This window comes from Thalia democratica, chromosome 5 (genome assembly GCF_965202585.1).
Source record: "Thalia democratica chromosome 5, ktThaDemo2.hap1.1, whole genome shotgun sequence".
In the NCBI taxonomy this organism is placed as follows: Eukaryota; Metazoa; Chordata; class Thaliacea; order Salpida; family Salpidae; genus Thalia; species Thalia democratica.
Genome location: NC_139169.1, coordinates 10,298,825 through 10,314,541, shown reverse-complemented (window position 1 = coordinate 10,314,541; position 15,717 = coordinate 10,298,825).

Genomic DNA, 15,717 nt, shown 5'->3' with positions numbered 1-15,717 from the left:
TTTATGCAACGTTTTACTTGAAAAACAAGTTATTTAATTAAAAAAATCACAGAGCATCTACAAACAATTAAGTTTAGTTTAGCAGTTTTCAAACATATAACTAATAATTATACTGTGTATGTAAAAAACTATACTTTATAACAGTATCAAAAATCTGCGAGCTTATAAATAATATTTACTATCAGAACTTTTAAGTTTAAAAACACTTGACATTTAAAATGTATCAAGCTTAATTTTAAACTAATAAATTATCAAAATATATCAAAGTATAAATCATATAACTGTTATTATAAAGATAATGATAATGAATAGCATTAAAAAAAGCTTTAGGTTAAGCTTAACATGATATGTTTGTATTATTTTATTTGATACAATCAAATGTAGCCCCTAGTTTTTTTCATTTTTTTACTTTTTTACATTAAATAATATAAACTATATTGCAATCGGAATTGTTTAAAAAGTTTTTAGCTATGGACGATCTTTTCCTCGCATTTCTGTGAACACTTTCTAGGTTTTTTTGACACGTACCAAGGTGTATTATATTGTATAACGGTAAGAAAAGTTGTAGTAGTAAGAAATGTTCAGTGGTGATTTGCATGCACTATACAGATAAAGAATACATAAGAAAATTTCAACCAGCTTTTAAATATAATTTAATTAAATTTTTAGACATTTTTACTTGATTTTAAAAAATTAACAAGTATTATTGTAAGCTTTTGTAGTACTATTGTAAATAAAAAAAAAACATTATAAGGCATAAATAATTTTCCAAGGTTTTTTTTTATTAGTTGATATAACTTACTTAAATAAGTAGATGTGAGGCACATTGTCTGTAGTATTGAAATTAATAAAATAATTCGGTAATTTTAAATAATAAGTTTATCTCGTTACATAAGCTGCTATGTAAATATCTCTTTTTTTCTTAAAATCTGTTCAGAAAACCTTTAATATATATTCAACTTCTAAATGTAAAACCTTTTAATAAACTCCAAGTTCAAATTAAAAAGTTTTTACAAAAATTTTAATTTTCTGACGCATTAGAAACTAAAACGTTAGTAAAACATTTGCTGCTTTTGAAACAACTTAAAATTGTGCTCAATTTGTTGACAAAAATTAAGCTGTGTAAAATGTTAACAAATTAAAATGCATCAAAAAAAGTCCGCTTACATATACTTATTTTAAAATTTTTGCTACAGGTATTTACTCATAAAAAAGTCTTTACTAAAAGTATTAATTTAGTATAAATTTCGAAAAATATACTTATTCTTATTTTGATACCACTTTATTGTCAAAAAGTTTACCTTTATGAAGTATTTAAGCATTTTGTCGTGTTTTAAGAAATAATATCTTTTATTTTTTAAGAAATTTTCAGTATACGAGCATTTATTTTTAAATTCTTTCTGTATGATTTTGTATTTCTAGTAAAATATATAAAATCAATAATCACTGTTTCTATCAGTACCATAAATAACTGTGCAAAAAATTATCAATGCGTTCTAACATACAGTTAAGCTTTCTATAACTAAAAGTGTATAAAAATTCTTTTATTGCAAAGTTTTTTATGTCGATGAAAAATTTTTAAACAAAAATTATAAAAAACGTGGTCAAGTTTCATATAAAAATGTTAATGATATCTTTATTAGTTATTTTTGTTTATTTTGAAATGATTATTACTATTAAATTATTTTAAAAAGATGTTTTTTAAAGAGATTTGTATATTTGTCTAAAATAATTAAAGTGTTAACAACTAAATAAACATTTCAATTGTATGAAATAAACTCTTGAATGCATTAAATGTTTGTTGTTTAATAACTAGTAGATAAGAAATATGCGTTTCTGTTACGAAAAGCTAATTTTTTAGTGCCTAGTTTTAGTTTTATTAGACTGTTGTAATTAGAAATCGTCATAATGTGTTAAAACAAAATGTTAAATCGTACAAAAAAGCTATTGTGACAAGTTTATAACAACATGAGACCAAAGCAAAACAAGACGTTTAAATTACATTACTACTAAAGACTTTACTTAGTAAAGAAAGTTAAACTACAGTATTATTACTAAATAATACTAAACTAGTAAAAACCAAAAAAAAAAAACTACTACTAGCTTGTATTTCATATTTGTGTTTAATTCTTTTTTTAAAAATTTAAACAATTTTGTTATTTGTTGTTCATTACAAAACCAATTTGAAGAGATTATGGTTTCTTTATTTTAATGAGTTTTTGTAATACAGTTGTTAACTGAGATTTACATAACAAAAATCTGTAAAATTTATTGCTTTTTTTTAAGAACTAGCCCATAATGTTTGTAATTGTAAACATAATTTTGATAACATAAATTTTCAATTGTTACGTCAAGACCTTACATAAGTCCATTATATTTTAAAGAACATATTTTTGACCACTCTCGACAAAACATGGTGAGTAAAAAAATAATAGAAAATATATTTCAAAAAAGGAAAGATTTTTTTTGTTTCTATTTAAATTTAAAAAAAAAGACTTTGTCTGAATTAATTACTTTGTTTGCAATTTTTGTTTTTAATTACAACACCCTGACAAATCAAGTATTAGTAGAGTTAAAAGCCATATATATAAATTTTTAATTCAAAGCTAAAGTTACATTTTAATATATTTTGCAAGTCATGAAGTGTTACCCACAAGTCAAAATTTATGTTAATAGTTAATTATATCAATGCATTAAAATGCATACATTAACGCGTGTGTAACTAAAATTTAGAGCAGCAAAAATGCGGCAACATGTAAATTATTAAAGTTCTCGAAGTCAAATAATAATATAATTCTAAAAAACAGCCTTAAACAAAAAAGTAGATTTTATTTGAGCCAGAATTATTATAACAATTATAGTAAGTTGATTTTTTAAAATAAATAAAATATAATTCAACTTATTATTTAAGTAATATAATTAACTTTCAAGTTATTATAAATTTAATACCGTGATTTTTAAACTGCAATTTTATTCCTGAATAAAATTGCTGACGTTTAAATTTTTTTATATAATTTTTTGCTTTAATTTTAATATTTAAACCTTAAATTACTTCATTCACACGGTTTTTTAAGCACTAATAATTAAAACTTTACCTATTTTTTTATTTATTTAACTTTTATGGATCACGGTTTATGTTTTTTTATGTTTTGAAAAAATCAAAACATACATAATTGAAAATTTAAAGCCACTTTCTTTATATTTAAAGGTATGTTTAAAATTTGCTTTGTTGCAGCAGAAAGTTTCACTCAACATCTTAACAAGTTTTACAAATTTCACAAATTTTAGCGTTTTTACAAATTTAAATTGTTTTTCTTATTCAATATTTTGGACCTATTTAAAAACTTAATATAATGTTTTAACTGCACCGAGCGGTTAAATGTATCTAGTTTATTTATTAGTTTAATAAATAATAGATATTTCATATTAAGAAACTTTTAATTAATAATTTTAGATGAGGTTTAAATTACTAAACCGAAAAAACATGAATGTACTTTCGAACAATAAACCAATTTTAAGTTTTACTAACTGTACTTATAATAACTTGGCATTATCTAAACGTAACAAAAATCGTTTACTAAAAGTATATTTTATACTAAAAATTTTAACTATTGATAAAGTTAAGAAATTTTTTACTATTATATGTTTCGATTTTCAGAAAAAAAAAGATCTCAACTACTTGAAGAGAAATGGAGTAATGTTTTATAGGAATAAGACTTTTTTAAGCACTAACAAGGTATTTAACAGAAACGTAGTTTCATAAAAAAATTTGATAGATTAAATTTATGATTACATTTGTTTTTGATAAAATAAGTTTACTTTTCTTCATTTAATCTATTAACTTTTAAAATTTACTTTTAAAACCACCAGCTAACTAACCACTCCGACATATGTTTTACTTAATTTATAAAAGATACTACACTTTTTTTTAAACATTTACAAAATTCATTGATACACCTCTAATACAATTTTACAAACTTTTGTGCCTTTTTGTGTTATTAAAGTTTGTTTCAATATACTAAAAGTATTTATCTAATTTTTTGTTAACTTTAAATTCAATGGAGCAACTATAATTAAAGTTTATGAAATTTAGTTTAGTAAATATTAAGATTCAGATCTTTTCTTTTAATTCTAAATATATAAAACATTTATCACATATGTTTTAATTTTTACTTTTAAGAACTTAAAATCTTTTGAACTGTCGCATTTTATTAAATAGTAAACTGTTATACTGAATTATTAATCATGTTTTACCATAAACTTTATTTTACTTCTAAAATTGCTCAAAATAGTTTTTTTTTTTAATTTTGTTATTAGGTGAAATGCGAAATACATTTTATTTTTTACTAATTTAATTTTTTATCTGTCTAAAATCTGTATATTTCTTTACTAATTTAGTTTTTAGTTGTTTGGTTTACGAACTTTCTTATAATAAATTAACGGTTAATGAAACTAAAATATGGTTATAAATTAAATTTGCTTGTTAATAAAAACTCTTTTTACAAGCCTTTAAATTCTATTATCAAGAGTTAGGTAGAACATTTATTATTTGTTCAAACCAAATCTTACAATTCTATACTCAGTACTTAAAACGCTTAATGCTTAAAAATACATACACTTGAAAATAGTTACAGTGTTTTAATTGCATATGACGTCAATTGATGTAGATGGTAACTTTAATTATTCATTTTTTTATTTTTTATTCAACGTTAACATAATATGTATTTTAGTAATCTTTATTTTGTAGTTTAATTAAAGCAAAAGGCTTAAATAGTTTTTTATAATCTGCTTAAGTTTATTACGAATTAATTTATCAAAACATATACATACTTTAGTTTAACGACAAAATTGGAAAAAAATTAATTTCTATACATCATATTTCGTTCTAAAACTTCATCACTAAAGCGAATATAAACTAAGAAAGAGCAATAATACTTTTTTATTTTTACTTTATTAACTTGTTGTTCAAGTTTTTATTTGAAACAAATGTTATTAACAAGATTTATTAATATTGTGCGCGAGCTAAGTGAAAAAACCGTTAATCCGTTCAAATTACCATATGAAAATTCAAACAGTTTTTGTAAAGTTTTAAGCTTATAGTGTTACTTTACTTGAAAATAGTTTTAGTGTTTAAATGTTATATAATATTTATCTGTGAGAAAATTGTTATTCACTTTATTTTAAGTTTTATACCAACACTTTTTAACATTATACAGTTATAATTAGTAACACAATTAAAGTAAATAGTTAAACTGGTTTTTTATAAAAAGGATATATTTAAAACATTGTTAATATACGGATAAAATTGTTGATAAAATAGTTTATTTTCTTACTTAACTTTTTTAAAATAAGCGAGCTAAATAGAATTACCATTAGCTCGTTCAAACTAAGTTTTGAGATGAAATAAATATTGTTTCTTAATTGCTGATGACGTCAACCGATGTTAAAAAATCTAAAACTTATTTTTTTACATCAACATCAAAAAGCTTTAACGTAATATGTTTTGTTTTTACAGTTTAACTAAAACAATAGGTTAAAGCAATTGTAACAAATGTAAAAAACCTTGAAATACATACTTAATTTAAATAATACTAGATATTTAACTGCTGCATGTAATAAACTGAAGTTTTATGGTAAATTTTGATTTTTGATAGCTTAATATGTTAATGTTTCAAGTCAATTAAAAATTATTAAATTTTTTTGACAAGAAATTTAACTAAATCTGTAACCTAAATGGCAAAAGTCAATATATTACATTGAAAAAAAGTTCAATACTTGTTTTTTTTAAATGCAATATAGTATACAGTTATTTGTTAACATTCAAATTTTGTTAAGAATTAAAACTATCAATTATAAAAAAATCTAAGCAGTATTGCAGTACAAACTCCATCCAGTGTAAAGATAATTAATTAAAGAATTTCGTATACTAATGCAATTAAAATTATAGTTACAGTGTGCTACTAATATTTCATCCGCTATAACAGTCTTTCCCTAATTTACATTTCAAGCTTATGATTACCTAACATTATGCGAACTAAATTGCATTTATGTGAAGCAAAAGTAGAATGTATACTTAAAATGAAATGCTCGTAAGTTATCATTTTTTATTTTGTTTTTCTTACTGTTATTTCTCTACTTAAAATATTTTTTGTTATCAAAACATTCTTTTTGTTTTAAGATTTAGCTTAGTTTATAGTTCAATTTTGTTAGCAGCAAGTTTACTCTAATAATAATAAGTGATTTTTTAATGTGTTTAATGATTATTTATCCAGCAAGTCTATTATTAATGTCCTTGGAGCGTTACATTTTTATTTTTGTTGTTAGTCATTACATTTAAATATTTGATGTTGATCGTTCTACATCAAAGCGTTAATAAGTATAAGTTTGTGATTAAAATTTTGCTTTTTATGTTAACCTATAAACTTTATATCGAACTTTTTTTATATATTCTTGCTTTAATAAATAATCTATTTGTGTTAATTTAAGTTTTTCTTTATGTGTCTTTCAGATTAAGTGGTCTAGGTTTTGATGCCTAGGTCTATCACATGAACAATAAACTTCTAACCGTATAGTAAAATATACAAAAAGGCATAGTTGCTGATTAATATATTAAAGTTCAAAATGAACTAGAACAATTTACTTACATTAAAAGTTTTTCTTTATCCTAGTTTCTAGATAAATCAAGAATTTTTCCCTGGTATGAATCTTTTATAAGTAATTTTATTTTATCTTTTCATTAGTTTGTTTCTAACATTTACTTTTACTGTTTAAGATTTTAAACCTTTCATTTTATTAGATTTTAGTTTTCAGATTCTTTTTATGTCACAGATTTGAACTAGCTTAAAAATTTTTACCAAAATGTAAAATTGATGCTCCGTGCAAAAACATCATCGTATCAAAATGTAGTTGTACAAATATTTCGTCGTAAAAATGTGACGTTGTTCAAAAGTATCGTTGTGCAACAATACTGCCGTAAAAAAATTGTCATAGTGAAAAAATGTCGCCGTGCAAAAGTGACCCTCCGTGCAAAAGAGTCGCCGTGCAAAAGTGGCGCCGTGCAAAAGTGCCCTCTCGTGCTAAAGTGACGCTTGTGCAAAAGAGTCGCAGTGCAAAAGTTTCTCCTCGTGCAAAAGTGACCCTCTGTGCAAAAGTGACGCTCGTGCAAAAGTGTCACCTCGTGCTAAAGTGACTTAGTTGCACGAAGAGTCATTTTTGCACAGGAGAAAAAAAAAACAAAATTAAAAAAAAAATAAAATAAAAAACATAAAAAAATTGAAAAACGCCACAGTGGTTTATAAAGTTTATTGACGAGATTTAAATTTTAGTTACTTGAAAACAATTATAATCACAATTATACTAAAAATAGGTTTATTTTAATTTAGCTTGAAACATTAAAATAAATAGACTAATAAAATTACTAATGTTTGAGAACTAATCGTATCTATAAAAAGCACTATTTGTTTTAAAATAAAAATTAAAAAAAAAACTCATTTTTGGTTATTAAGTTAATAATTAAATTTAGTTTTTAGTAATTCGTTTGATATCAAGTTTGAATTTTATAGAAATGTCTATGTATCTAGTATAACCGAATTATAAAAAAAAATTCAAATTTTTAACAAATTTAAATTTTCTAATACATTATTTACACTTTTTAGTTTTTTTTCTTTAAGTTTCAAGTAAACTTCACTTGAAATTTGCCTTTAATTTATTTTTAATTTGAAATTTTTAAATATAAAATTAACTTCTATTTAAACTTAGAATTAAAATTAGTAAGTATGAAATCAAGCAACTAAACTTTATATTATTTTCTATCCCTTTCAAAATACTATTTGATGTTTATTTGATGCGCCTCTAGTGGCATGACTAATCCAGAATGGTTTTTTATTATATCGAAGAACTTATGAATAAATTTTTAGTATTTGTTGCTTATTTAAAATTGTACCTTCACATTTTGACCAATTGCGGAATAAGCTACTACAGTGGTAAATTATATTTTAAGTTGGCAAAAACACAAACTACAAATAGTTATTTAAAATTAATTTATAGAGAAAATCATAATTAAGAAGTTTAATTAAAATATATTACGTATATAAATAACAATCAATGTTTTTTAATAAAACTTTTAATAAATATTCACTGCAACTCATCAGAAACTTACTCAGACATTTGAGGTAAAACAACAGCTTAAAAGCAATAAATTTTAGAAAAAAAACTTAAGTAATTAGATTGCTGTAAAAAACCGATCAACAAATATCAATTAATGTAAATTAGTAATTAACGCAAAAGTTAAACGTTTTAGTATTACGAAACGAAAAACAAATGTTTAAAACAAACAGAGACACTTTAAGATAAATAAAACTTTTGATAAAATTAACCGAAGACACTTTTAAACAAAAAAGGACACCTAATAGTCAAACTCTATCTGCTTACACAGTTCTATAGCCTTAAATTTTGAAAAGTTATAGTTCTTTACACATATAACGTTGTCGATCAGACGTTCTGCTGTTGAAGATCTCTATGTCGCATTTATAACAGCTTTTGTCTTTTTATTATCAGTTTCTTTTATAAAGTTTAAAACACATTTTGGTTTATGTTCATTCAATCTCGTTTTAAAATGCCTAGAAGTTTATCCAATATAGCTATTTTCGCAAAAGCAATTAAATTTGTAAATCATACAACTTTAATCAAGGTGGGATTTTGGGTCATTCAGTTCCAATCTAAGAACTGGTTTAGAAACAAATATTACTTTAGGCTTAACTCAATTATAAGTCAACTGTGTTAGTTCTTGCACTTTCTTGTCAAACAAATATGATCCGTTATCCAAATAGGGTAGTTTATGAACCGAAAAAAATTTCTCCGGTACAAACATTTTAGGCTTCTTACGGTTGTAATCTAATGATTTTATGACTCTTTTTATCAGCTCTAATGGATAAATATAATTATGTAAAATATATATTTGCTATAAAATGTAGAAATGTAAATAAATTGTTAAGATTAAAATGTTGGTATACTATATACAAGATAGTAAGACGAAAGTTTGTTGTTCATTGTAATTACGACAGCAAGTTAATGTTGTCTAGTTTATTAAACTATATATAGTAATAAATACGTTAAAATAAACTAACTAAACAAAAAAAAATAATTTAGCAATAACTAAAATTTAACAGTCGACTTAAGTTCCAACAAAATAGTTTAATTATAAAAAAAAACATACTATTTCTTGATTAATATAAAGTATTGTTGTTAAACTAACACTGCCAAGTAAACCTGATTACAATGTAAACAAATTGAACATCCATTTATCAAACTTTTTATTTATTCGTTAACTAATTACTATGTTTAGTAATAGCCACATACTATATTTGATTTTTTTTAAAACTTAATACGCTTATTCAGTTTTAATTATAACAAACTAGTTATTCTTATCCTATCGCTTAGTTAGTTAAATTAAGTTTTTATAGTTATAATATTTTTTAATAATTTTTTGAAAGTATCATGATGTAAGAAGTTTCTTAATATCATTTCTATTTTGTACGGAACATTTTCATAAAAAAAAAACCTGATTGTATTGTAAATCTGGCTACATTTTACCAATTAAAATAAGTTTTAAAACTGTATATATACAAAATCAAATTGTTATTTATAAAAAACCAGACACTTCTTAAATGAAAAAGCACTAAATTTAATCGTAAATTCATTGTTTATGAGTAATGTTAGATTAGCTTGTTTAGCTTGAAATGAACAAATAAAAAATGTATAAATGCTCTCAAAAACAGAGCACTAGATACATACATTATAAAAAAATTATGATAGTGAAAAAAATATTAGATGATGAAAGTCTGTATCTATATAAAATAGGTCTGTTTTTGTTTAAGTTTAACAATAAGCTGTAAAGATAACTTATAATAACATATAATAATAAAGATAACTTTAAAAATTAATATAAAAGTGTAAAAAATGTCCATAATTATCATACGAGGTCTTCAGAAGCAAATTTTTTCCTACCTAGCTTCAACAGCAAAATAGGTCATAAATCGCTATCCTACCAAGTAAAGTAAGTTATGGATTAAGCTATCATAATGCTTATAAAATATAAGTTGTTTTAGAAAGTTCCTAGATTAACTTAAAAAATATCTTTTAAATAGTTATTCTCAAGGTCATTAGTGATCATTCCTACTCGTCTATTTCCTTTTTATAAGGAGTTAATAGTGTTTGTCATTTAATATCAAAATTTTATTTTTTTTTTTGTTTTTTTTTTTTGAAAGTTAATTTGTTTGGTTACAGTAACATTTGTTTAGTCTGGATTTTAGCATTTTCTATCCAGTTATTTTTTAAGAATATTTTTTACGATTGCTGTTTTAAATTAATTTTAGAATATTTAGAAACTATTTTATTTTATTCTTACAAACTTTTTTCAGCATGCAAATGTAAGAAAAATAGTTATATAAGTTTTTACTTTAACATAAAATAAAGTATTTAATTACTTAGCTAAGATAACTGTTTCAAGCAAATTTAAGTTTAAAATCTCTTTTGTTTATTTTTTTTTTGAGGAAATCAAAGAAAAAATATTATTTCTTATGTTTGCAAATGTTGCTTGCTTTCTATTATTACAGTTTTAGACTTAGACAAGTATTCAAAAAAAAAGGGAAAAAACGTGTATTTGAAAATAGAAGGTAACTTTTTGAAGATTTTATCATTAGTTTTAAAATTATTATTGTTTTTATTCCTCATTAAAAGCATAAATTTCACAGTACTTATCTTTATATTTTATAAAAGTTAAGTTCAGTTATTGTAAAAATCAATTTTTTGAAATTCTTAAAAATTTTTACAACAGTCCTTTTGAATAGTAATTCTTTTGACTGGTAAAATTTTAAGTTTTGGCTTGGTATACATTGTAAAACTATGCATAATAAACTAACACTGATAAATTTTTAGTATTGAACAATTTATAAATAAAAACTTAACTTAAACTTATTACTTATTTATATTAACTTATACACTTTTTATTATTAATTTTTAATCATCGTATTTCATGAATTATTATACATAAACAAAGCGCAGCTAGTAGTAGACTTGAAAGGTATAACTTTCATAAGACTACAAAGCAATTAATATTTTTATTTTCTTAGTTATATGAGAATAATTAGTTTATGTAGTTTTAAAAAAAGTGTATATTGTTTTTATTTTTTTAAAGGTTTATAATGTATTTATAAATACGAAAATAACGTTAAACATAAAAGAATTAGAGTTCATAAGTATTCAAAAATATTAATGGCCGCTTTGTTGCGGCTTAAAATTATTGACAGATTAAATGAGGCAGAAACATAGTTTTAAAGTAATTTATACTCTACAAAAAAGCTAGGTAAAGCAGGAACGTTTCGTAACGTCAACGAAAAATTATTAGTTGATGCTTTGACATAAATTTATAAAAAAATGGTAATTATTAATTTTTTTTTGTCAAGACTGTCAGTTTATTATTATAAATAGTTTTATATAATTGTAGTGATTTGTCATAATATATTTTGGTTTAAATTTATATACTTAACTCTGACCTAATAACTCTGAATCTGTTTAAACTAAGCTTAAATAAGTTTTTTTTATTTATAATGTTTAAAAACAAATAATTTAAAGATTCAATTACGTCTAACTTTTTTGTTTCCTGTTTTAAAGGTTCTTTCCTTTTTTTTACTTTACTAGCATTTTATTTATTTAAAGGTGTAAAAGAACATTTATTTAATTATTTGTGATTACTATTAATGATTTATGTTTTCAGAAGCAACAAAGCAGCTTATGTTATAAGAAGTTTAAAAATACGGTTTGTAGAGATTGTTGACTTTAAGTTGGAACAAAACTTCAAAAAAAAAAACGCTTAAAATATTTTTTTCCATACTTAATGCACGTAGAAACCTTTCGGTTATCGTTTCGCTAACAATATGGATCGGTTAGAATTAGGTTTAACATCTTGCCAAAGACAATGTTTTCAAAAGATGTTTAAACTCGTAATAAAGTGCATAGTAACATAGTTGCTTCATAGTTAGATTAAGTTAGAATTTGAAAAATCAGTTATTAGTTAAAGGTATTTCATTTTAAGTTGAATTTAAGAAAAGTAATATTTTACATTTTATGGCTATGAAATTTTTTGAGTCAAATAACAGTTGATAACTAGTAATATAACTATGTTTTATCTCAATATTGAGTTTTTTGATATAGTAAAGTTTACTTTTAAATACTTATTTTGCAGTTAACTTTATGACTTATCTGTTATTTAAAAATAATTATCAACCAGGCAGTTCAAACTCTCAATATAAAACTTCATAAATTTTGTCTAAAAATATATTTTACATAACCAATAGTTACTTGTAATGTAGTTACGCAGTTACTTTTTGATTATTTATCTAAAATAATAACAAATTTTTATTAATATTAGTTTGGTTAATAATTTATAGCAAAAACAAAAGAATCTGTTTACCACAAAACGTTAATTTTAAACTTTAACTAACTTGTGAATGCTGTTTACTGTTTAACGGTTTTATAGTACTAATACATACTACACAATTTCTATTTTTGTAATAAACAACAACTAAATCTTATATTAAAATATACCAATAACCCAACTTAAAATTTTTTCGCCGTATAACGGTTACTGAATAAAACAACTCGATGTATATTTAGAAAAAAAATCTTAAATTCTATACTTTTATTCTATGATTTATATTCAATTTATTTTTGATATTAAACAGTTCAGCATTTTAAATCAGTATTTACTTAAGTAAGTATGTATAATGCATTTTAAACAATTTTGATATATTAAATACAACGACTTGACTATAAAATAAAGTACTAACAATTTTTGTACATATAGATACAATAAATTAAAATGATTAGAAATAACAAAAGCTTGATTGATTTATTTTTCTTGAAAAAAGAATAAAATACTTTTATCAATACAAACTTGAAGTCAGTTTATTTTTATCATATATAAATTCAGCTAACTTTTTTTATTTCTTCCTCATTGGCCGCCTTGTAGCGACTCAAAATTAGTACACAAATATAACAGTTAAAACAGTATAGTTACCAGTAAATAAATATGTTTTTAAAATATAAAGTGCAGTTTGAAATGCTTAGTGACGTCAGTTAAGTAATAAATTTATTATTCAACTTTTATTTCTGAGCTGTTTTTTCAAAATATTTTTCAATTTTTTTGTCTATTAAAGCAGTTTTATTACATGAAGATTTTAGACGAAAAGGCATAATTTAAAGATTATTAATTCTTTTTAACTGGTTAATCGTAGAATTAATTTTAAAAAATAACACTATTAATAAAATTAGGGGAGTTATACCACACAATAAATCGGTTGCATAAATAAAAAATCTAATTAACATTTAACTCAATGTTTTTCTGTTTTGTTGAATTTATTTAAATACATTTTGTAAGTCGTTTTGTTGCGCCAAAAACTAGAATAAACTTTAGTCAAAAAAAAAAAAAACGTATCAGCATTAAAATTTAAGTTTTAGGCTCAAACTTTAAGATATAAAAGAAGTATTTTGAACTTATTGTTATCAAATCGTTAATCATTTTTAATGTTTTAAATAATTTGTAATAAAATATTTTTAAACAAGCAACCTAGAAAGTCTTAATAATTTTAATACAATTTAAATATCTTGATTAAAACTTAAATATCTTTATTATAATACAACATATACATAGATACTAATATTTTAGTTGCTACCACAAAATATTAATTTAAGTAAAAAACATTGAACCGGTCTGTACGATACAAAAAAATTTAAATACAATAAACTGAATTTTACTGAAAAAAAAAACTTAAATACTATTCACCGTTTGCTAACCATAGATTTTATGTCGACTATGTATATCAGTACTTGTAAACTAGTTTGCAACTAATAAAAACATTATTCTAACGTATAACAACAAATTTATATTAGCTATTCATGTACTTTTTTATTTTTTTTTACTAAATGTAATTTTTAAGCTAAAATATCTCATTCCTACCAACACATTTTGTAAAGCAGAGTAAATTTAACTAAATGTTTCAACTTTAATGAAGAATAAAAGTTTTTGTAACAGAAAGTTTAGTAGTTAGAATAAGGTTTTTTTTATGAGAATAAGTATACTGTGTTTATAGATATTAAAAATCTAAATCTCTTAATTAAATTTGAACCACTCAAAAGGTTTGAGCTCGACGTTTGTGTGAATTTTGAAATACTTTTTAGTTCACTAAAACAAAATATTATTACTTTGGTAAGGTATACTTATTTTTTATATTTAATTTTGAAGTTCAATATTCGGTGAAAGTCAAATTTGTCATTATAGAAAAATAAAATTGAATAGCATTGTATGTTGTATAAAAAGTATAAATACTCTGTCAGTATTACCTGGTCCATTTGTGAATAAATTTTCTTTTGGAGTTTTATTTTGATATAAACTATTGATAAAATCCTTATTGATTTAGGCTTACTTTAAAAACTGATAAAAACGTGGTGTAAAACTAAACATTTTAAAAATATAAGTTTAGTGTTTATTATTAAGTTCTAAATTTAAACAAGAAGTATTTATATATGATACTAAGTTACTGCAAAACCAATTTACCTAATCTAAGATTGTTTTTTTCTAATAAGTAACAACACATGTGTAAAATTAAATAGTTATGTAGATTATAATAAGATTGTTTTAATAAATGTCAGTTTTATAGTTTTATGATATTTGATAGAATTTTAAGTTTAATAAAAATTTAACGGAGTAGAACATTTTACAGCAATATTTATAAACATCAACTATTTAAATAACTTGCACTTTTGAATTTTTTTTTACTTCTGATTTTACAATGAATTAGTGCGTTTAAAACTTAATGTTGTAATTAATGTTTAATTTGAATAGTTGAACATAAGTTTTTTCAATTGTTGGCCTCGATTTTATTTTTTGTATCAAATTTAGTTTTTAAACTTTCATCATTTGTTAATAGCTATAATTTCAACGAAATTTCTAAACAATGATATTTTACTTATAATGAATATATATACTATATTACATGTAAAAATTTTTACTGTGGTCGACAAAATTTATGAAACTTGAGTTTTATTTCCTGCTTTTCAGTGAAATCATAACTTTACTTTTTACTTACAACTTGATGTTATAATTTGTTTAGATTCTAATAGATTTTATCCATAATACTAGTAATTTCAATATATAAAATACTAAATATTTTTAAAAGTTTATTTTATAAAAGAGTCAACAGTTTCATCAGAATGATCAAAAAACTGCTAATCTAAACTTGCTTAACTTAATGTTTACTTTAGTCTTTACAGCTTACAATAATATAAGATCTGTGTAAACTATAATACTATTCTTTAAAAATATTAAAAAAGTATAAATAAAATGCTTTTTTTTAATCATCCAAAAAAAAACCACAAATTGAATTAACTTAAAACAACTTTAAAATCTATTATTATTATTCTATCATACTATTTTACATATCGACTACTTATTCATTATGAAACTCAAATTACAAAAACTTTTATAACTTCAAAATCATAACTTAACTTACACTTATAAACCTACTTAGACTAATAAATTAAAAGTATCGATTCAAATGTAATTACTTTAATATTCTTTACAACTTAACCTACGACTCATTAGTAAATAACACTACAAATATATTTTTTTTACATTTCATTACTTTGTAATCAATTACTTTA